Source organism: Protopterus annectens, chromosome 14.part0, assembly GCF_019279795.1.
Source record: "Protopterus annectens isolate FY-2018-M chromosome 14.part0, PAN1.0, whole genome shotgun sequence".
In the NCBI taxonomy this organism is placed as follows: domain Eukaryota; kingdom Metazoa; phylum Chordata; order Ceratodontiformes; family Protopteridae; genus Protopterus; species Protopterus annectens.
Window position 1 is genome coordinate 23,917,311 of NC_056748.1, and position 23,215 is coordinate 23,940,525.

Genomic DNA, 23,215 nt, shown 5'->3' on the forward strand with positions numbered 1-23,215 from the left:
ACCTGGACCACAGGATTCCATGGCATATACTAATTAATTTGCCTATGATAACCATGACCTAAGTTATGTAACTCCAGTGAGCATGGCCTACATTCCTCCTGTCATGGCCAAGTTTGGGAAATACAGTCTTTGTTCTCCTTGAGCCAAGCATGACCCAAGGTTATCTAGGCTATCTGGGCCAAGTACAGTCTTTATCATTTTATTTTACCAAAGCCAAAGCATGTCTTGGGCTGCATTATTCTCTTTTGCTGGTCTAAAATGCTTCTCCTCCATCTGAGGTAAACATTGTATGTATCACAAATACCTCTCTTAAGTGACTTCTGGTATGATGCCAGTCTGATCAACATTGTCTCTACAATGCTCTGCAGGTTGAAGAAAATAATAGTAAACTACCCTAAAGCTGAGTGAAATAAGCCATTCTGGGGAAAAGAAAAACTATTACAAAAGTGAATGAACTAAAGAACCTAGAAAGAAAAATAGCCTTAATGTGGAAATGTGTGTGTGGGGGGTTAATGTGATCATGGTGGAAAAAGAAAATACAGCTACCAAACAGACCTGGAATGAACTTAGGGTTGAAAAAGTGCCTCTTGGATAACCTGTCTGCCTATGATAAGAGGCTGTTTGAGATGGCATTGGGCTTGAATGGACATGCTACACTCCTTCAAGAAGTCCTGGTGGATAATGAGGGGTTAAAGGCATGGACCAAATTGGCTGAAGCCAGGATGGAGTGCCTCAAAACAAAAGCAGTAGATAGAAAAGACAGGGCAAGGAGAAAAATATTAAAATTGTTGATGCACTAAAACATATGAAGGCATGCACTGTCTGAAAGCAGTTCAACAACTTCTGGGATGCTGGACTGGAATACTGCTGGTCAAACTACATACAGAGCTGGCATACTGTACTGCATGGAGACCTGGCCAAGAATCATAGCAGACCAAGGCCAATAATAGTGCAATTACAGTTATGTGAACTGAGGGAAAGTATTCTTCAGGAGTTATGGAAACTGGGTGGATTAGGATGATTAGCGGATTGCAGAAGGGACAAGGAAAGTGTTTAAATAACTATAGTGTCATATAAAAAGTAAAGATGATGAAGGGTACAAGCTGATGAGGACAGAAACTATTTCAGCGTATTAAGCAAGAAGGTAGGAATGATTCAGTGAGGACATAAATACTTTGAAATACATCTTTACTGGCATCTCTATCAACCCACCTCCCCCCAGTCTGAATAAGCATATAGTCAGGTGGAATAGAAAATGTTTATGATAGATGATAGAAGAGTACTACTAGAATAATATGGAGGTAGAAGGGAATAGAGTAATGGATGGAAGGGAAAGACAGTTTAAAAAATGGAAATGGATGAGAAACAGAGTAAAATAATTAGCAGAGACACCAGGGAACCTGAAATGCAATAGTACTCTCATAGTAATGGCAGAGAGGGAAGTGGTAAACAGAGCCATAACTAACATAAGGGAAAAGCCCTGTGAAAGGAAGATAGAACTGTATATAGTTTGGGAATAGTTTATTGTTGAAAAGGATTGGGGGAGAAGACTAGCATAAAGGCACAGGCTTTAGTAAAGAAACAAGTAGACATGCAAAATAGGGAAGCACGTAAAATGAATGGGATGGGGGAAGCTGTGTGAAAAGAGAGAAAGGGAGGGGAGATGGAAAGGAAATACTAAATGGTAGGTAAAATGAAATTAGAAATAAAGGCCTAGAATGTTATTGGACTGAGTAAGAAAATGAAAAGCGAAAGATTATTGGCGCATATGTGAAGAACTATGGCAAAGGTATTAACAATTCAGGAGACTCACCTCAATCAAGAGGAACATAAAAAGCTGCATAAAGTGGTATATATAATGTGGTGACCAGCTTTTTATGGGAAACAGAAGGCAAAAGGAGGATGGTGACTCTCATAAGGAAGACATGCCCCATGCGGGTGGAAATGAAAATTCAGGACAAGAAAGTGAGGTATGCAGGAATTAAGGGAAGGTTAGACAGGATCAAAGTAATAATAATTTTAGTATATATCCCACCAAAGATATGGATTAAGAAGTTGATAGTGATGTTAACTGACCTTATAAGATTTCAGCAGGGGATAGTGATATGTATAGGGGATTGGAATATAATTGTGAAGAGAGGAGGTAGAAGTAGGCCCAGGAGGAATGAAGAAAATTAAGAGAATTTATAAGATAAGTAGGTTGTTTGGATTCAAGGGAGGTGGTAAAAGGCAGAGCAACTCTGGGAGATTCACATCCTACTCACCTAAGTATAAAACGCTGTCAGGAATTGATTTATGTTGTGGCAACAAACAGCATGCTGATTGGGTACAACAAGGGACATCAGGGGAATGGGATAAAATAGAGGGGAAGATAGAAAAGATACAGAAATATCAGAGGAAGAAGGGAAAGATTAGGGAAATAATGGAGGCACTGAATAAAATATTGGTAGAAGTACAGAGAGATAAGGGGAAGAAGAAGGTACTAGAAGAGACGGAGGAAAGGGAATAATGAATAGATTACAGAAGTGGGAAGACAAAGGATTGTGGAATAAAAACGATTGCAGTAGAACATCTATACTTTAAAATCGAACTTGAAGGCAACGAGGATATTGGCAATTAGATTTCAAAACCTAGGAATAACTGAAGGAGGTGTTTAGCTTAGAGAGGGCATTAGAATGGGAGTGCATAGATGTAAAACACAAATGGGCCAAGACAGAGAAATGGAGTGAGACAGCACAGACTCCAGCTCTTATAGTGGAAATAGAAGCAAGACTGGCAGGGAGGAAATGGGGGAGGGGGGCTACTGAAAGTAGGAAGGAACTGGGCAATGAGAAGTAGACAACAAGAAACAGAGGAAAGGAAATGAAGATGTGAGACTGTTGGGAGAGATCATTTCAGGGGATGAGTCGGGAGGAATAATACAATAACCAAGATACATAACCAAGGCTTGTAAGTTCAGGACATTTGCATTGTAATGCCTCATTAAATATTTTTATTATACAACAAGATTAGTGAAAATGTTCCTCAGGATGGCAAGTATTTTTTGTAAATATGGCAAAAAGAGGGGGACATGGACCCACATTTTCTAGGATTGTGAAATTTTGAGGGATTTTAAAGAGTAGGTTAGACAAATGACAAAACAGAAATTGCTGCAGGAAAATATGTTCACTAAGAAAGTATTCCTACTGGGTTATGGAGAGGACTTTTCCCATGAGAGAGAGAGAGAGGAGAGGGTAGGCCTACTTATAACTATGGTTAAAAAAAAAGCAATAACAAAAAGGTAGAAAATACAGGAATGGCTGAGAAAGTGAGACTTCAAGAGTTTAATGAAAAAAATAATTTATTAGAGGATAAGAGAGTTGAAAAAGGATAGACAACACAAGTTTTGTGAAAGATTATATGGGTGGATTACAGAGGATGAAAATAAATATACAGGTGGGGTGTTGAATGATAGCACCATATAAGGGGTAGAGACAGAGTAAGGGTAACTACGTAGTTAAATGGTTACTGCCAGGAAAGGGTGCATTAATTCAAAAAGTATATAGTAATATGCTGTTGAGCGGATATATCGTTGGCTATATGTTATTCATAATTTAAAATGGATAAGACGATTGTCAATGATGGATAGCAACGTGAAATGAAAATGAAGTATGCATGTCTGAGGAGGAAAATGAGATGTTAACGCTGGTTCTGGGCAGGTGGTGTTCTATAGATAAACAAAATTAAGAATATCTAATAGAAAGAAACTGCCTGCCACTAGCTGCTTGGAAGAATGCACAGTGCATGAGGTTTTCTTTATTTCATTTCTCATTTTCACAAACAACACAAAAAAGTCTCCCTTTAATCATTGCAATCTAATGCTATAGAATGCCCAGGCAATGAAACATTCTAGAATCACTTATCCTCTTGGCCAAACCCACCTGTAAACACTCACATTAAATTTCAGTAGTTCAAATAGTTTATTGCCTCAGACACAATTATCTTTCCTATTCATCATGGCATATATAAATGTACTGTAACTTATATCCAAACAGAGCCCAAATAGATAGTGCAGATAAGACATTTTAAAATGTAATGAAACAGTTATAAAAATTAAGGCACCACCACTAGTATCTTAAAAATTAAATTGCCTCCATATTTCTGTCTCGGACTGAGATGCCCCCCTCAATATGTGTACCAAGATTAAAATAAAACTAAAGAGGCTTACACTGGCAGCCAGTGCGATGATGATGATGATGATGATGATGATCTTTGCTGAGCCCATTGAATAATTTCATCTTAATGATGCCACTCAACAGTACCTTAACCTATAGCTACAACAAAACTAGTAAGGAGAGCAGTGCACTAGGGAATAAACAGCGAGCTCTCTAAATAGCTATGCACGTTTTAAACATCCCTGACACCTATATGTCTAGTGTACTGCTTCTTAACATTTCTACCACCACTCATCTGGATTTCCACTGTTCAGAAAAGGTTAGCTAAGATGTTTTCATGTTGCATTGCAAGTGGTACATATACAGGATAGGCATGTGTGACTGTGAGCACAAATCTGTGTTTTTAGTTACAGCAATCCAAATATCTATGCTTGTTGTTTTCCCCTCTGGTGAAAAATATAAATATTACATATTTCTCCCTTTCAGCTTACAAAGTAAACAATCAGTTTAACTTAACAGTAAACATGCTCAGCATATAATTCAGTATCTGACAACTAATAATACTGCTTCCATACACAAATAATTCTTCCAGTGTGATACTCTCTGTAAATCTGTATGATACTACAAGGCCTGTTGTTGTCACCTGAAGCAGAAAGAGTGAAGGGGCTGGGGACGGGGGATACAATACAGAAAAAAAAATGAAAGCATCTTCCATACATTACAGCAATGAGTGTCTTAAATGGGCATCAAGTAAACGTCCTTCCTATAGTCTGTACTGCGTACATCTACTAAATGTCGTCAGTCCTTCAGTGCTATTCATTATTCGCCACATTCAAACTGCAGGAATATTTTATTACCTACATTTCTTCTTTATTTTACTCAAGACATCAAACAAACATAAATGATTGTTAGTGAAACTGATTTATAACCTGTTTTACAGTTTCGAATGGACAGTATCATACGCCAACCCTACAGCTAACAAACAGGTGTCACTTATAGTTACTATCCTGCTGTTACTTAAGGATAGGTTTTCTTGTCTAAGTATCATTTCTATACTGAATTATGAAAACTGCATATTCAGTAGTGCTGACTACATATAGTAGTTTCAATAATTAAAACAAGAGCTGGATATGCTTAGAAAATGTCTCATTTCTCCAATGATTTCACCAGCATTTACACTGCTAGGTTTTTAAGCTTTCTGACCTTTGCCAGAAGGACTGTTTTACATCAAAATTTAGTATTAAATATAAAATGTTCTTAAGTATTTAAATTGATGTACATGAAGAATATATATGCCCATTTATGAGTACAATAAGGTACCCAAGAGTTTGTGTATGGTGTAAACTTTACTGCAGTCCCAGGGATTTGTAATGCACTTACTGTTCTGACTCATCTCTTTTAACAGTCCTGCCATTTCAGTAATATCTGTACAATGCACATTCCTGACTTTTTACTTATATATTAACCTCAGAACCAGGAATACTTTGAAGTACATCTTTAATAGCATCTCTCCCAACCCCCTCCCAAGTCTAGGTATGCATATAGTTATGTGGACAATACCTTGCTATCTGTGAACATGAGCTAGGCCTCTAACAGAGCATCATATTATGGATGCATATGATATGGCACCAAGTATAACTCTGCCCAGTCATGGCATTGCCTTTGGGAAGAGGCCCATTATTGTCTGAGTGCTGTGCTCATCTCTTCAGACTATCAGGATCACTGACACACTTTTATTTCCTAGGAACACTACCTCCTTCACTTGGGCTCATGTTAAAGGTTTAAGAATTCATTGAACTATATCTGTGCATAGTTTTAGCACCAGTCACTTCTTCCATCTGTTCTGTACTAGAAAATGTGAAAAAAAAAACATTGGACATGACCAGTGCATCTGAAACTGGTGTTGAATTCAGTCCCATGCTGTCTCAGAAATAATGGTTTAAATCATTCTGCTACTGCTTTGGTAATTTTTTTTTTTTTTTGGTGTTGTTTGGAGCTCTTCGGTACTTTCTCTGATGAGAGGAGAGGCATTAGCTGGTGTTCCAAGTGTCTGATTGTTATCATGTGTTTTAACAACAAGGTTTTAGATTGGACTTTGCATTCTGTTTGGCTGAGCTGCATAAAGCTGTACAACATGCCACCGGATGTGATCTATATATGTCAAAGTGGCCTTAAGCTCAGTCCCATACCACCTGGAAAATGAATTTTTCACTAGTTGTTTCATTATTTGCTTGCCTACACTAACTGCTACCCTTCAGATAAGATTTTAAAATGCAATCCCATCTTTAGTTGGTGGTAGCTCAGGTGGATGTAAAAGATCCTACAGTACTTTTTTGAAAAGAGTAGGGGAATAGCTTTATGAAATAACATATTCATACAACATACAAAAAACAACTACGCATCATGAAGAAGAAGATGAAATAACATAAGTGATCTGGAGATTGAAGATATAACAGTAAAAGAAAACTCAAAATTTGAACAAAGTTCTAAGCTATATCAGTCTTACTATTACCCATTCCTTTTGCCATGACCACTTTTTAATTTACTTAAAAATCAAAAACGCAGTCCCACAGCTTATTCTATAGTATCTTTTCATATCTGGTGATCCACCCACACACTGATAATTATTTATACACACACACACACACACATACATATATATATATATATATATATATATATATATATATATATATATATATATATATATCACACACACACACACACACACACACACACACACACACACACACACACACACACACACACACACATATATGTTCATAGGTTCATAGGTGTGTACTAGGCTAATGGCCCTGGAGCCTTTACAAGCCTAGCCCATAGGATTACCCTGGCGTCGTGTCACCCGACCTTAGTTCCCAGTGCCTCTGTCGAGTAGAGCCACTGGAGTGATCCCCAGGGTAAATTTTCTATTTCCCATCCACTCATCAAGATTTCTCTTTGACATGTATGGGAAGTCTATTCCATAGCATGGGCAGTCTTTGGGTTATGAACCTGTCCCTCCAACATATTCTGTTGATTGTGGTAATGAGGTTGAGGTCTCTGGGGCATGTGGTACGGAGGGATTGAGATTTCTTTAGATGTAGCATTTCTAACAGAGCTGGGTCAGACATGGCTTTGTAAGTCAAGCAGAGATCACCTCTAAGTAGGTGATATGGGACAGACAAACAGAACCAGGAATACTTTGAAGTACATCTTTAATAGCATATCTCCCAACCCCCTCCCAAGTCTAGGTATGCATATAGTTATGTGGACGATACCTTGCTATCTGTGAACATGACCTAGGCCTCTAACAGAGCATCATATTATGGATGCATATGATATGGCACCAAGTATAACTCTGCCCAGTCATGGCATTGCCTTTGGGAAGAGGCCCATTATTGTCTGAGTGCTGTGCTCATCTCTTCAGACTATCAGGATCACTGACACACTTTTATTTCCTAGGAACACTACCTCCTTCACTTGGGCTCATGTTAAAGGTTTAAGAATTCATTGAACTATAACTGTGCATAGTTTTAGCACCAGTCACTTCTTCCATCTGTTCTGTACTAGAAAATGTGAAAAAAAAAACATTGGACATGACCAGTGCATCTGAAACTGGTGTTGAATTCAGTCCCATGCTGTCTCAGAAATAATGGTTTAAATCATTCTGCTACTGCTTTGGTAATTTTTTTTTTTTTTTGGTGTTGTTTGGAGCTCTTCGGTACTTTCTCTGATGAGAGGAGAGGCATTAGCTGGTGTTCCAAGTGTCTGATTGTTATCATGTGTTTTAACAACAAGGTTTTAGATTGGACTTTGCATTCTGTTTGGCTGAGCTGCATAAAGCTGTACAACATGCCACCGGATGTGATCTATATATGTCAAAGTGGCCTTAAGCTCAGTCCCATACCACCTGGAAAATGAATTTTTCACTAGTTGTTTCATTATTTGCTTGCCTACACTAACTGCTACCCTTCAGATAAGATTTTAAAATGCAATCCCATCTTTAGTTGGTGGTAGCTCAGGTGGATGTAAAAGATCCTACAGTACTTTTTTGAAAAGAGTAGGGGAATAGCTTTATGAAATAACATATTCATACAACATACAAAAACAACTACGCATCATGAAGAAGAAGATGAAATAACATAAGTGATCTGGAGATTGAAGATATAACAGTAAAAGAAAACTCAAAATTTGAACAAAGTTCTAAGCTATATCAGTCTTACTATTACCCATTCCTTTTGCCATGACCACTTTTTAATTTACTTAAAAATCAAAAACGCAGTCCCACAGCTTATTCTATAGTATCTTTTCATATCTGGTGATCCACCCACACACTGATAATTATTTATACACACACACACACACACATACATATATATATATATATATATATATATATATATATCACACACACACACACACACACACACACACACACACACACACACACACACACACACACACACACACACACACACACACACACACACACACATATATGTTCATAGGTTCATAGGTGTGTACTAGGCTAATGGCCCTGGAGCCTTTACAAGCCTAGCCCATAGGATTACCCTGGCGTCGTGTCACCCGACCTTAGTTCCCAGTGCCTCTGTCGAGTAGAGCCACTGGAGTGATCCCCAGGGTAAATTTTCTATTTCCCATCCACTCATCAAGATTTCTCTTTGACATGTATGGGAAGTCTATTCCATAGCATGGGCAGTCTTTGGGTTATGAACCTGTCCCTCCAACATATTCTGTTGATTGTGGTAATGAGGTTGAGGTCTCTGGGGCATGTGGTACGGAGGGATTGAGATTTCTTTAGATGTAGCATTTCTAACAGAGCTGGGTCAGACATGGCTTTGTAAGTCAAGCAGAGATCACCTCTAAGTAGGTGATATGGGACAGAGAATCGTTGGAGTTTTTTGAGTCTGTCCATATAGGACAAATGTTTAAGGCCTAGGATCTTCTTTGTGAGGTACTTTTGTGACTTCTCCAGTTGTTGCAGGTGTCTAGTGAGGTACATGCCAAATGGTGTATTGTACTCGAAGATTGGCCCATTGAAGGAAGAGTAGAGGGAGACAATGACCTCTTTCTTCTTGGATGCAAAACTCTTAGTAATGAGATATGCCACATAGAAGGACTTTCTGACCACAGTGGCAGTGTGGTGGTCAAAAGAGAGGTTGCTGTCAACTTGTTCCCAGATCTCTTATAACGCCTGCTTTGTTCAGTGAACTAGGTTTGATGTGGTAATTCATGGGAAACGAGTTTTTCCCAAAGGGGATGACAACACATTTTTTGGCATTGAGCTTAAGGCCTTAGTTCTGACACCAGTCGTTGGTCTCACTGAGTCCTTTCTGTATGATGTCAACATCACTTGGGGAGTTAATAATAGCTCCCAACTTTCAATTGTCTGTGAACTTTGTCAGCCAGAGTCCCTTTGCATTGACCTGGACTTCAGAGAAGTAGATACCAAACAGGAAAGGACCCAGGACCAAACCCTGTGGGACTCCACTTGTGACTGGTCGGTAGTCTGACTTGGAGTCAGCTACTTTCCCACTATGGGTTCTATCTGTGAGCCAGTTTACAGCCCACCTAGTGATATATCGATTGATGCCTAGATTAGTGAGTTTTTTTATAATTTCTGAGTGGGGAATGGTATCAAAGGCCTTGGCCAGATCAAGGTCTGCTGTATGAACCACCTTGCCTTCATCCGCAGCTCTGGTGACTGACTCAAAGAAGTCGACCAGGTTGAGCAGGCCTGATCCACCTTTCGCAAAACCAAACTGTCTGGGATCCAGAATTTGGAGATTCCATATATCCTTGTTTATTATGTCCATGATGATGCATTCCATAGCTTTGCATATCAGACTCATCAGGCTAATGGGGCGATAGTTCCCAGGGTCTGCAGTTGCTCCTCCTTTGTGGAGAGGGATGACTGTAGCAGTGCACCATTCAGTAGGGACAAAGCCTGAGGTGAGGCTGTGATTGAACAGAGCACACAGGTGAGGTGCCATTTCACTCTGTAGTTCATGTAGAGCACAGCCAGGGATACTGTCAGGTCCCATAGAAGCTGTATTCCTGGCCTTGGACAGTGCTGTTTTAGTCTGTGCAGCAGTAATACTGGGTGCCTGGTAATCTACTGGTATTGTGATTGGTCCTTTGGGGGGAGGTAAAGTTGGCACTGAATCTGTCAGCCAGTTGTTGTTGTTGTTGTTGTTGTGTCTTTTGGCTTTTCCACAGCGGAACTCCGGTACGCTAATGATTGGCAGTAGATTTTTATGTGCTGGCTTGCCGGGCCTAACGCACAACCTTCAACGAAGGAACGCCCATTCATGCATGTCACCACACAGAAGACGCTCTAACTGAGAATTGAATGGGCAATGTCTAACTGTGAGGCGACAACGCTACCGCAGCACCACCACCGCAATATTAAATCTGTCAGCCAGTATATTGGCAATATCTGTTGGCTCAGTTTAGGAGGTACCATTGTGCAGTAGCTCAGACCAAATATGTCCGTGGAGATTCTTTACATAACTATAGAAGGCCTTGTGGTTGCCTTTACTAGCTTTAAAGGATTTGATGAGGGATCTCAACTTTTTGTTGAGGCTGATAAGGGAGTTTTTCCAGTCTTGGGACTTCACCTTATTCCGCATCAGTTTCCTCCTTCTATTGTAGAGTTTGTTTATGACAGGGGACTACCATATTAGCTTCCTTTTTTTGGAGGAGAGCATCTTGATTCTATTGGGTATGGCGAGATCCATGCATTTGTGTACATGTTCGTACAGTGCATTGGTGTATGATTCAGTGGTCATTTGCATGGGTACCGTGAAGTTAGCCATCTCTGTTTTTAGGAACCCAAAGTTAGCTTTGGAGAAGTTTCATGGTGGTTAGATTTGTGAAGGGGGGATGTGGATTTCCAAGGTGATTAGTTTGTGGTCGGATCTAACCATGGAGGTGTTGACTATTGGTGTAGAGCAATGGTCACCCATGTTAGTAAAGACCAGGTCAAGGATGTTGCTACCTCTAGTGGGGGTAAGAATGAGCTGGTCCACGGCATTGGAATTAATGAATTCCAGGAAACATTGGGCAAGTGTATTGGTACATTAGTAGGTTTCCCAGTTAATGGAGGGGTAGTTGAAGTCGCTCAGTATGAGAGTGTTAGGTTGTACCCTAATATTCTCCATGGTGCTTAGAAACATGGAGTGTGAGTCTTGGGACATGGTTGGGACCTATAGCAGGCTACAACCTGAATCGCTGTCTTACCCAATGTTAGCTGCACCTGAAGTATCTCTGATGCGTTATGTTGGGCTACCTGTCTGGAGGTGTGCGCATCCTTTATGAATATGGAAACGCCACCGCTGTTGGAGTTTTCATCCAAGTTCTGGGACCGAAAGGTGTGGAATGTTATAGCCTGGTAGTGCAAATGTGCATTCTGCTGCTTTGACCCAGGTCTCTGTTACAGCACAAATATCGATGTTCTCCCATTTTAAGGAGTGCTTTGAGTAAGTGTATTTTGAGATTTAGACTTCTAGCGTTGAGCAGCATGACCCTCAGATTGCATTTGTTTGTAGATGTTATGGTGGTAATTTGATCTTTGGAACACCACTTAAAAAAGACACTATAGGGGTGGCAAGATCCTTAGCCAGTATCCGGAGGCCCATGGGTGAAAGATGCAGGTCATCTCTGGCAAAACATTGAGGTCTGCCAATCATGTCATCCCAGGCAGACAGATACTGGATCCCCTTAGAATGACACCAGAAACTTAGCCAATTGTTGAAATCAATAATTTTCTGCTTGTACTGTGGTATCATTCTGGGTGATGGAAGGATGCTGCTCAGGGCTAGGGTCATACCCGCCTGGGCTACATACTCCGACAGCTCCTCCATGTCTTTCTTCATGTAGTCCAGGGAGGTACATCTCAAGTCATTCACACCCACATGTACAATGACAGAGTCATATTTGTGCCTGTTGTTGAGGGACCTGAGTGTGTGTGCATTATGTGATGGATCCTGGCACCTGACAGGCAGCTGACTGTTACTTTCTCCTTATTCAACCTAGTGAGTGGGACATCAGTGTGCCTCCCTATCGAGTCACCTATGACTAGCGTGTTAGGCATGCTGTTTTGCCTTGGGGGCTTTGTTTGAGTGGCACACTGTTTAGGAGAGTTATGTGTCTTGTGATTAGTGTTGTGTTGTGATGGTTGAGTGCATTTCTGTCTTGGAGGTCGCTGCTGTTTGGGTAGATTTTTATTGAGAGCCTCCACAAAGGTGGGTGTGTAGCTTGTGTTTTTATGTGAAGGCAGTGCTGATGTGTGTTCTGGAGGGCTATGTGTTCCATGTGGTGTGGTGCAAGTGTTGACCTTCTCCTTTTGACCAGCTATTCTGGTCTTAGCTGGAGAGTGCGTAGCTTCCAATTTGGATATATAAATGCATCTCTCACAAGTCTGAGTGTTGGAAGGTAAGTAGAGAGGGTTGTCAGTGTACATGAGACAGTTGCTACATTGCCTCAGGATGCCAAGTTCACCAGGTTAATAGGCGAAAGCACAGGGAACTGACCTTTAGACATGTCCGGAGGGATAGGCATTAATAATAAGTACTGGAGCTGTTTCCTTGTAGAACGTTTAGTGCTGGTAGCACTTGTGTGCAACAATAATTGGTACAAGAAGTCTGGTAAAGTGCTAGACTAATAAGCTAGTAAAAGTGCATGCAGGAGAGAACTAACAGATCTAAGGGAAAAATGAAGAGCAGACTTTGACATCACTCAGAAGCTTCCAAACAGTCCTGAATACAGCAAATCTGTATCTGGACTAGACTAGTTACAGGAAAGGCAGGAAACAAGTGCAAACACATGCTTTTAAATCAGAAAGTTGAAAGAGATGGAAAAACTGCCTAAATGGCCAACAAACTACAATTTCTGGGCCAGAAACCACTCCTGTTGAGGTAGATAGGCTACCTAGTGCTTACCACTCCCACCGACAAGCTAGAAGGCTTCCCTCCAACACAGAAAGGCGTGGGAGGCTCAGAAGCTTACAAACTGTCGTGGAGACAGCAAATCTGTATCAGGACTAAACTAGTTACAGGAAAGGTGGGCAACAAGTGCAAATGTGGACTTTTAAACCAGAAAGTTGAAACAGATGGAAAAAAATGCCCAAACAGCAAATAAACTATAAATTCTGGGCCAGAAACCACTACTCTTGTGGTAGATAGGTTACCTAGTGCTTACCACTCCCACTGATAAGCTAGAAGGCTTCCCTCCAACACAGAATGGCTTGGGGTGCTCAGAAGCTTACAAACAGTCCTAGATATAGCAAATCTAGGCTAGTTACAGGAAAGGAGGGAAACAAGTGCAAATGTGGGCTTTTAAACCAGAAAGTTGAAAGAGATAAAAAAATGCCCAAACGGCCAATAAACTACAACTTCTGGGCCAGAAACCACTCCTCTTGTGGTAGATAGGCTACCTAGTGCTTACCACTCCCACTGATAAGCTAGAAGACTTCCCTCCAACACAGAAAGGCTTGGAGGGCTCAGAAGCTTACAAACAGTCCTGGATACACCAAATTTGTATCTGGACTAATCTAGTTACAGGAAAGGCAGGAAACAAGTTTAGATTTTCTTTTACAGAAAAGCAGCACTAAAAACAATTCAAGTGCAGTGCAAGCTAGCACACTTGAGCGTGTAGCAATATTAAAGCAAATACAGTTTAAATAAATGCAATTTATTCAAACTGTATTCTGAACTGACTTTAATTATTGTTTTATTCAACTCTGAACAGTTAAAATTGGCAGAAAATATACTTATCAGCTGAGAAGCACACTCAGTCAGAACACAACGAGATTCTAGCAAAGTTTTTTTTTTTTTTGGTAAAGTGGAAAAAGAGAAAGGAGGAACAGAATATAATTCAAGGTTAAGAACCTAAGTGGATTGTCCTTCTCAAACGTTCTCTCTGTATTAGATAGAATGAGCTAATGACACTAGACTAGGAGGAGTGTTCCAGATCATATTTACAGTAGGGTGAGCAACTGCAAAGCCACTAAGTATAAAAACAAGATACCAATGGGGGGAGGGGGGGTAGGAAACTATTACAGCTAGTAGCTACACTATTTAGGCAGAAAGCACTACAGAAGTGTTTATCACAGCAGAAAACAGCAGTGAGCCCCTCCTCTGATTAGCTCTGTGTTCTCCATCAGCAGAAGATGACTGCCAGAAGCACAGGAAACCCAACAAACAAAACATCCAGGCCTGGATAACAGCGGGCCTCTATCCAGACTATGCTGCCTGACTAAAGCACAGAAACCTCACAAAAAATGCGCAGAAAAGCACAGCTAGAGCACTCACAAACAGAAAATATAACTCTCAGTATGAAAAAGGAGTTTACAGTTAAGTAATTCAGTAAAAATGCAATTACAGTAGTGAAACACTATCTAGCAATGAAAAATACAGTTAAAACAGTATAAAACAGTACACAAATGCAGTGAAACAGTAAAAAAAGCTTTATAACAGTGCAAAATGTAGTAGATTAACTGTATAGTACAATTATAAGCGTTAAGAAGTGCAATTCAATGAAATAAATTTAAGAAATAACTTATTCTGCTCTTGGAGTCCTAGGGAATTTCTGCTTTGTCTCAGTGATGAATCACCACTCCACTGCCTGGCAAATATATATATATATATATATATATATATATATATATATATATATATATATATATATATATGCATCAAAATGTCTAAATAAATACACTGGATTTTTTATAAATTATATTGAGTCAAAATGTTTCCCAAAAAAATCTTTCTCTGTCACTGTCTATTAATGCATACTCTTTTATTTCCTCGCAGTCGCATAAGGTACATGATGTTTCTTCCTTTGCTTTAAATTTCATTTGCCCCTTGACAAGATATTTAGGTTCATAGGTTCATAGGTTCATACTAGACTATCTGCCCTGGGGCAATTATAAGCCTAGCCCAATTCTGTATGGCTTATGCCACCCCTTGATTTGAGTATACTGTGCCCTTTTTAAGGTTTAGTTTACTGTGCCTCTGTCTAATAGTGACACGGGAGTAATCCCTGGGACAAACCTACGATCCCCCATCCACCTATCGAGATTCTTCTTGAAGAGATTCAGTGAGGTGCTCTGCCTCAGTCTCCATAAAAAATATTTTATTTCTAAGAGTTGTTGAAAACATTGCCTCTTCTCAATGATCATCTGTAATAAACGATCCCCTAAATCTTTCCATGAACTAATATAAATTTATTGACTCGGTACCACAATTTCATAGGCGACACTTGTGCTTGTACATTTATTTTTCATATAATTAACTTATGCATATATTATTTTACTGAAAACATTGCCAGACTTTATCCTTTTTCTTGTTTATAATACTATTCCACATATAGTCATAGTTGTGCCATAATATCTGTCCTACCAAATCTATATCTTTCAATGATAATCAAGAGAAAATCCAGTGCAAATGTAAAGATGCTACATATGCAGTTGGTTTACTCAAACCTAATCACACTTCATTTTTATGGCAATAAACAGCAACTCTCATAAGCAGCAAACAAATAAATCCAAACCAGCCCAGAAGATGAAAATGTTGAAACACAGGTGCCCAGTAGGAAGGTAGCTGGAATAAAGAAGCTGAACCATGACAAAGTAAAATCTTCTTTTTTAATACAAAATGGTGAGCGCTTTCACAGTGATAATCATTGCTTCATCAGACAGTTCATTCAAATAGCAACAGCACTTAAATACTTTAATTCATTACTAAAACAACCAATCCTACCACTCAAAGTTAATTCAGCACTCAACAATCAATTAATTACTCTGGTTACGTTTTGCCCTTAGTTAATTGCTGAAGTCAGAAAAACTCTGTTTAAAAACCACATGCACAAAATGTAAAGACAATAACATGTGGATAAATATAAATAAAATACATAAAAAGTCAATGAATAAATACATATACTCATGTTCCCCATTTAGTAACTACTTATGTGCGTAGATATAAGCATAAAAAATATATATAAAAAATATATATATAAATATAAGCAGTACACACTCAACTTAATGAATACATATATTCTGCCTAATAAATGTACATGTTGTCCACCTAGTAAATAAATATACCTTAATACATACATCTCAACAAATGCTTGTCTTTAATGATATCTATGCTAAAAACAGCTCAAGAAATACTGTCATGCTGACCCACAGCCCTGCATGTGTTTATGTGATCTTCTCTTGTTAAAATATTATTATTATTTTTTTATTTTATTTTAACCTTCTAGATTTTAGCACTGGCTTCAATGGAACACTATCGTTTAAACCCTAAACACAAAATCCATTTTACTGGAGTATATGTATTTATTCATTGACGTTTTATGTATTTTATTTATATTTATCCACATGTCCTTGTCTTTTCATTTTGTGCATGTGTTTTTTAAATAGAGTTTTTCTGACTTCAGCAATTAACTAAGGGCAAAATGTAACCATAGTAATTAATTGATTGCTGAGTGCTGAATTAACTTTGAGTAGGATTGGTTGTTCTAGTAATGAATTAAAATATTTAAGTGTTGTTGCTGTTTAAATGAACTGTCTGATGAAGCAATGGTTACCATTGCGAAAGTGCTCACTATTTTATGTTAAAAAAGAAGATTTTACTTTGTTGTGGTTCAGCTTCGTTATTCCAGCATGACCTATTTTCTCCTTTTTTAAGGAACTTGTCTTCTTTTCCACTTTCCCTGCTTAAAAAAAAGAAATGATGTACATGTATATGTGTGTGTGTGTGTGTGTGTGTGTGTGTGTGTGTGTGTGTGTGTGTGTGTGTGTGTGTGTGTGTGTGTATATATATATATATATATATATATAAATATGGGTCTGATTCAGTAGACCAAAATCCCAGCTACCCGACTTTCAAAAGACCGAGACGAAAAACCCAAAACTCCAGAAGACAGATTGCTCAGAACACCGGCAGATCACTATGGGTAAGTAAATGCTTGGCCAGCATGTTGACCTTTGCCCCGTACCTCTGTGTTAGTGCAATTTTGTAGTCGCTATATTTAGTTAGATGGGGTGTGGGGAGTGTGGCGGGAAAGGCCCTCACATGGGTGGGTTTTCTTTGCTTCGATTTTAGTGCATTTGCAGAGTTGGGTGACCATTGCCATATTACTTATCAATACTTGTTTACTGATGCCAATATTTTCCAGCTCTCATTTTTAATAATGCTATATCTTAATTAGAAATATCCTGCCCCACATATACTAATTGCCCATGCTACGCTATGTGCTAAAGAGTATAAGAAAGCACATCAAGAAAATAATTCAGTAAAACTCAGTTCACTAGTAAGTGCATGCAAAGTACAATGATATGTACATTTAGACAAAACTCCAAATAAATCTCAAAACTGCATAATATATCATTAGAAGATTTTATATCCTTTCTTGCAACCGTTAAAAAAGATTACATTGTAATCCAGCAGTAGTAACAATAAAGTTGAACCTAATTTCATCTAAGTTGAAATTTTCACTGGTTAACATGCAGATATCATGATGCTGAGGTGTACAATGAGACAGACCAAATCCTGTTAACTTTTGGATTAAAATTCAACCAGGAATCGATTACTACTCCCAATAATGAAATTAAGAAAAACATTCAGGTGGCACTGAGTCAATACTCATTAGGTTCCTGTAACTGCTTCGCTTTTTCACATAATGGAAATTGTCACTGCACTAGGAATTTCTTGTTTATCCATGTTTACCCATATTGAAAAGACTTCAGAGTTGGAATTTATACCATGACCCCTCATTAATATTCCAAAACGTTCCCGCTGATTGGCCAGCATGCACGTTGTAAATCGACTTATACTAATGGAAAAAGGTCCGGTCGCCCAGACTTTTTCCATTACTATAAGTCTCTTTTAAAAGTTGCTTATTTTAAAGCTGCCTCGCTATGTTAAACCCATTTAACATAGCGAAACAGTAAAAAAGCAACGGAGATCTTGCTTTCTCCGTTGCTTTTGGCCACAGCTCTGATGTACTGCGTAGGCATGCGCAGTACATCAGAACTGCCGCGGATACCAGACAGCTGCGGAAGGGCAGCAAAGAGGCATTATACAATGCCATTATTTAAGAAAAGTAATTATTTCTTTTCTTAAATAATGTCATAATATAATAGCAATAACCCACTTCTGGTTGTGGGTAATGCAGGATTTACCCACGGTTGTCTTTGTTTGGTCCCTTGGGCTTCGCCCTCGGGACCAAACCTCGCCAACCGTGGGTAAATCCCGCATTACCCACACCCAGGTGTGGGTTATTGCTATATTAGCATATCTTGCTTGTTTGGGATTCACAAATTCAGTCTCACCTATCAGTGCAACTGCTGAGGATGTCAGAGCCTTTGTTCAACAGGTGTCTCAGCAGGCTGCTGCATGAAGCAGCAAGAAGCCCTTTCGATTTTCTCTGGCTGTTTCAGGTAACTGAGGCAATCTGAGATTGAAAGAGAAGGAAAGTCTTACTCTATGCAGGAGTGTGTGAATATGTTTTGGTTTTCTTTTTCTTTTCTTTTTTTTTTGCAGCCACTAAGTGCAGGATGTAGGAAAGTAAGTATATGATTATTTGTGTGTGTTTCTGTGTGTGTGTGTGTGTGTGTGTGTGTGTGTGTGTGTGTGTGTGTGTGTGTGTGTGTGTGTGTCTGTGTGTGTGTGTGTGTGTGTGTGTGTGTGTGTGTGTGTGTGTGTGTGTGTGTGTGTGTGTGTGTGTGTGTGTATGCTTATGTGTGTGTATGTGTAAGGGGGCTGTTAAAATTACTATAGCCAATTGCTATTTTTTATTTTATTATATTCTGATATCTGAGGTGTATACAGTCAATAACACTGGCTTTAATTGTTGTGTACAGGGGTTATATGTGGATGAAAGTCATTGACACTGTTGCCACTTGTTCAGTTTAAGAAGTCATGATTCTCATTTTGTAGGAGTAATGTGCACTTTTTGCAATCCCAGCTGGAATTCCTTGATGGGAATATTTTTGACACAATCAAATATCTAAGGTGCATTGTCAATAAAGTGGCTGTAAGTGATGAGTGTGGGGATTGTCTGTGATGAAAATGACTATATACATGTAGTGAAGGAGTTGCAGTACATCTAAATGGAATAAATTGGTCATAATTGTTTTTAATTTCCATCACACTCAGACATCAGCACTGTACTCACTAAGTGTCTGTTTATGGTGGCCAGGGCATGATGTGTGTGATAGCAACAGATGACTGACAGAGTGTCACATCGAGTAGTGTTGCCAGTTTCACTGGTTGCTTGCCTGTGATGCCTTCTGTTTGGAGAATGCATGTCCTCCTGTCTTTGTGTGGGTTTCATCCATATACTTTGGTTTATTCACACAGACCTTCAGCTGTATAATATATGCCTCTGGCCTCTGGCCATTTACGTTTTTACTTTCATCTCAATCTGTCACCAGAGAGGTACAGAAAAGTTAACTCTCTTTTTCTATGGCAGGAAGGCAGGCATTATTCCCAGATAAGATTTATAAATGTTTGCAAGACTTTGTCTTCTCAGATTATTGGGGAACTACTATATTGATGGCTTTAAATATTAAGCATATCTTATTTTCCTTGAAAGACAAAAATAAATAAATAAAACTGAATTTCTTTCCTGTCTCTTGATTTTGTGTTCATGCCATCATTAGAAAAAAAAATTATACATGAAAAAAGTTCTAAGATGCACCACAGGGCATCTAAAAACCTATGACTCCTAGCAATAATTTGTTCACTTCCTCCAAACAGTTTCCAAACTTATTACAGTGGGATCCTGGCTTATTATGCTGTGTGCAAAAGCATGTAGAGGAGCAAAAACATAAGTCAAAGTATGAAAAAACAAAAGTAATGTGTCTGGATGACATGGTACCAGAATGAGAGGAGAAGCTAGTGGAGTGGTGGGGGCTAGTGTGCAACAGGGACGCATATGGAGTCCCTGGTCTAGGGCTCCATGTCACTTAGGGCTGGCCTTGTTGATTGCAGTTAGATATCTGAGATGTATATATTTAGTAAAGGGACTAATAATGAGTGAGTACATACTGAGGCAGTCTGAAAAAGAAAGTGAACGACCCCATCTGTTATTTGATCACAGATAATGGCTGTTGGCCTGCTGTAACAGACCCCCACCAACTCAGTTACTTCCTGCAGTCCCTCTCCCCCTTGATTTGAAGTCACCAACAATCCCTGAAGCCAATAAATACAAGTAAATTCTTCTTCATGCTAACATAATTCATGCCCTCTACAATATTTTGCAGACAGGTGTAAACTAGGTGGATTTGTCCAATAAATTTGATTCATCAGATTACAGGTTATCAATTAGTAAATTACTTAAACTTGGACTGCCTGAATAACTGGTAACCTTCATTGGTTTGTGACTGACTAACAGAGAATAGCATATGAAATACTGTGGCTTACAAAGTGGTTTAAACATAAAGAGGGCATTCAACAGGAGTCAATATTTGGCCCAAATTTAAAATCTATCTTTTTTCCAGGCACCTTTATTGAATTATCACTTGTGACTTAGGCACATTTACATTATATAAAAATAATTACACTATAATTAATATAACCAACATTTTACTTTACATATATTGCTATATATCATATAACCTAAGGAACATTACAGAGAATATTCAATTCCTGCCTTTTTTTTTTTTATAAACAAGAAAAATCTTTATTAAACCATTACATTCCACAGGAGTCAATGTTTGTCTTTTCAGCTTTTCCCGGTTAGGGGTCGCCACAGCGGAACTCTGGTCCACTAATGATTGGCAGTCAATTTTTATGGTGCCAAGTTGCCAGCCTGACCCCCAACCTTCAGCAAAGGCGCGCCCATTCATGCATGTCTTTCATAGGCCACTCAACCGCAGGGAGGACATGCAGACTCCACACAGAAGGCACTCCAGCCGAGAATCAAACAGGAGAACCTCTTGCTGTGAGGCAACAATGCTACTGCTGTACCACTATGGATTATTCCACAGGAGTCAATACTTGGCCCAAATTTAAAATCTATCTTTTTTTTCCAAACACCTTTATTTAATTATCACTTGTGACGTATGCAAATTTACATTATCTAAAAGTAATTACACTATAATTAATATAACAAACATTTTACTTCACATATATTGCTATATATCATATAACTTAAGCAACATTACATAAATTATTCAATTCCTGCCTTTTTTTTTATAAACAAGAAAAATCTTTATTAAACCATCACTTACTACATAGGCGATCATACATTTATACAATTGAAAGCAAACTACACCGACACAATCCTAGTTGCAAGCATTTTACATCACAAACCATACTGACTCACTCCCAGTTACAAAATTATATATCACTTATAATGTACTCAGTCTTTTTCAATCAAACATCACAGAGATAATTTAAGTCCTGCTGCCTTTTAAACCTCATTCCTCCCTTGTATGTATTGTTTCCACAATTTCGATATTTTCCTATGTAGTTTGCTCCTACCCTTTTCTAAAGATCTCAAATCCAGTTGTTTTATCTCCATTATTATATTCACTACTTCTAGTATAGTTGTATAGTTGTTTTAGAGTTTGATTTCCATTTTCTAGTAATTGCTTTTTGGCAGCCACTATTATTAGACACAGCAAGGCCTTACCATGGCTAGGCAATTGTGATTCTGTATCGTAGCTCAGAAAAATCATCTCCTTCATCAGACTAATCTGCCCACCCTACATCTCTGTCAGTGCATCCTGCAGGGAATCCTTAAAGGCTGTCAATTCACTGCACTCCCAGAAAATATGTTCTCAATTACCTCTTTCTTTCCTGGCACACCTCCAACATTTGCTGTCTGCCTGAGAAAGAATTCTCTGGAGACTACTTGGGGTGCAGAAATATCTATGCAAACATCTGTAACCAGAAATGATAACCAGCAATAATAATTCCACAGAAGCACGAAGCTCAACCAGAAGAACTTTATTGCAATCACGATACACAGGTTCGCACAACTGACCTAGGTTTCGTCAAAATGACTTCATCAGAGTGTGTGGAACCAAACATCATTAAATACACTTAATAAATTCAATTAACCAATAAAATGATGAAACCAATTAAAACTGAACAATAGGATAAAAACAGTTGTTAAAACTCAAATCACACCCAACATTCCCAAAAAATAAGTCATTGCAACTAAAATAAATAGTTAAACAATGCACAAATTCAAGGTGTATATTGTATAGGTGTATGGTACTTAAAAAGTGGCAAAAAATTATTGTTTTGATGGATCAACCTAATATATGTTTAAGTCTCAAAAAGGGCTTGATTGAACAAAATTCATTCAAACCAGGATAGTGGTAAGCGTTCAATCTTAATTGCCATCTTAGTTCACATACATCTAAATGATAGTCAGTGATAATTCCCTGTTGATCCTTGACAAACTGCTGTATGACACAAAATTTGAATATGTGGTCATTATAAGCTATAATATGTCGGGCCAATGCATTACTGGACTTCTTGTGCTGAATGTCTAACATGTGCTCCTTAATCCTCTCCCTAAAGCGTCTACAAGTCTTGCCAACATAAAATGCCGTACATGACTGGCATTTAGCAAGATATACAACATTAGTAGAAAAACAATCATAATGCCCTGTGATGTTAATAAAAGTGTCATTAATCACGATTTTATTTCCTGTAGGCAAGACGCGCGTGCATGTTGAGCACCTACCACATTTAAAATTACCCTTAATTTTAGTGGTGTTAATGTCTTTGACCATACCACTTCTCTCAAAGATCTCTTTCAGTGCCATATCTTTGCGAAAAACAAACTTTGGATTACGCTTAGCAAAACCTTTGAATTCTTTTAATCTAACAAAGGACCTCCAATTCCTTTCTATGATCTTCACTATATGTTCTGCATCAGCGTTAAAAGTAAGTATGAACAAAAACTGTTCATTTAAAAATACACTACCCCTATTGTCATTGAATTTATGGCTAAAAAGGTCTTCTGTGCTCCTGAGTATGGGCTGGATGGTGCCTCCATCCCTTTTTAAC

The 23,215-nt window shown here is 38.6% G+C and overlaps 1 long non-coding RNA gene across 1 annotated transcript in view; it reads right to left on the reverse strand.

Annotated features, from left to right (window-relative positions):
- LOC122788618 overlaps positions 1-23,215 on the reverse strand; it is a 274,451-nt gene that overhangs the window by 222,523 nt on the left and 28,713 nt on the right. The window lies entirely within an intron of this gene.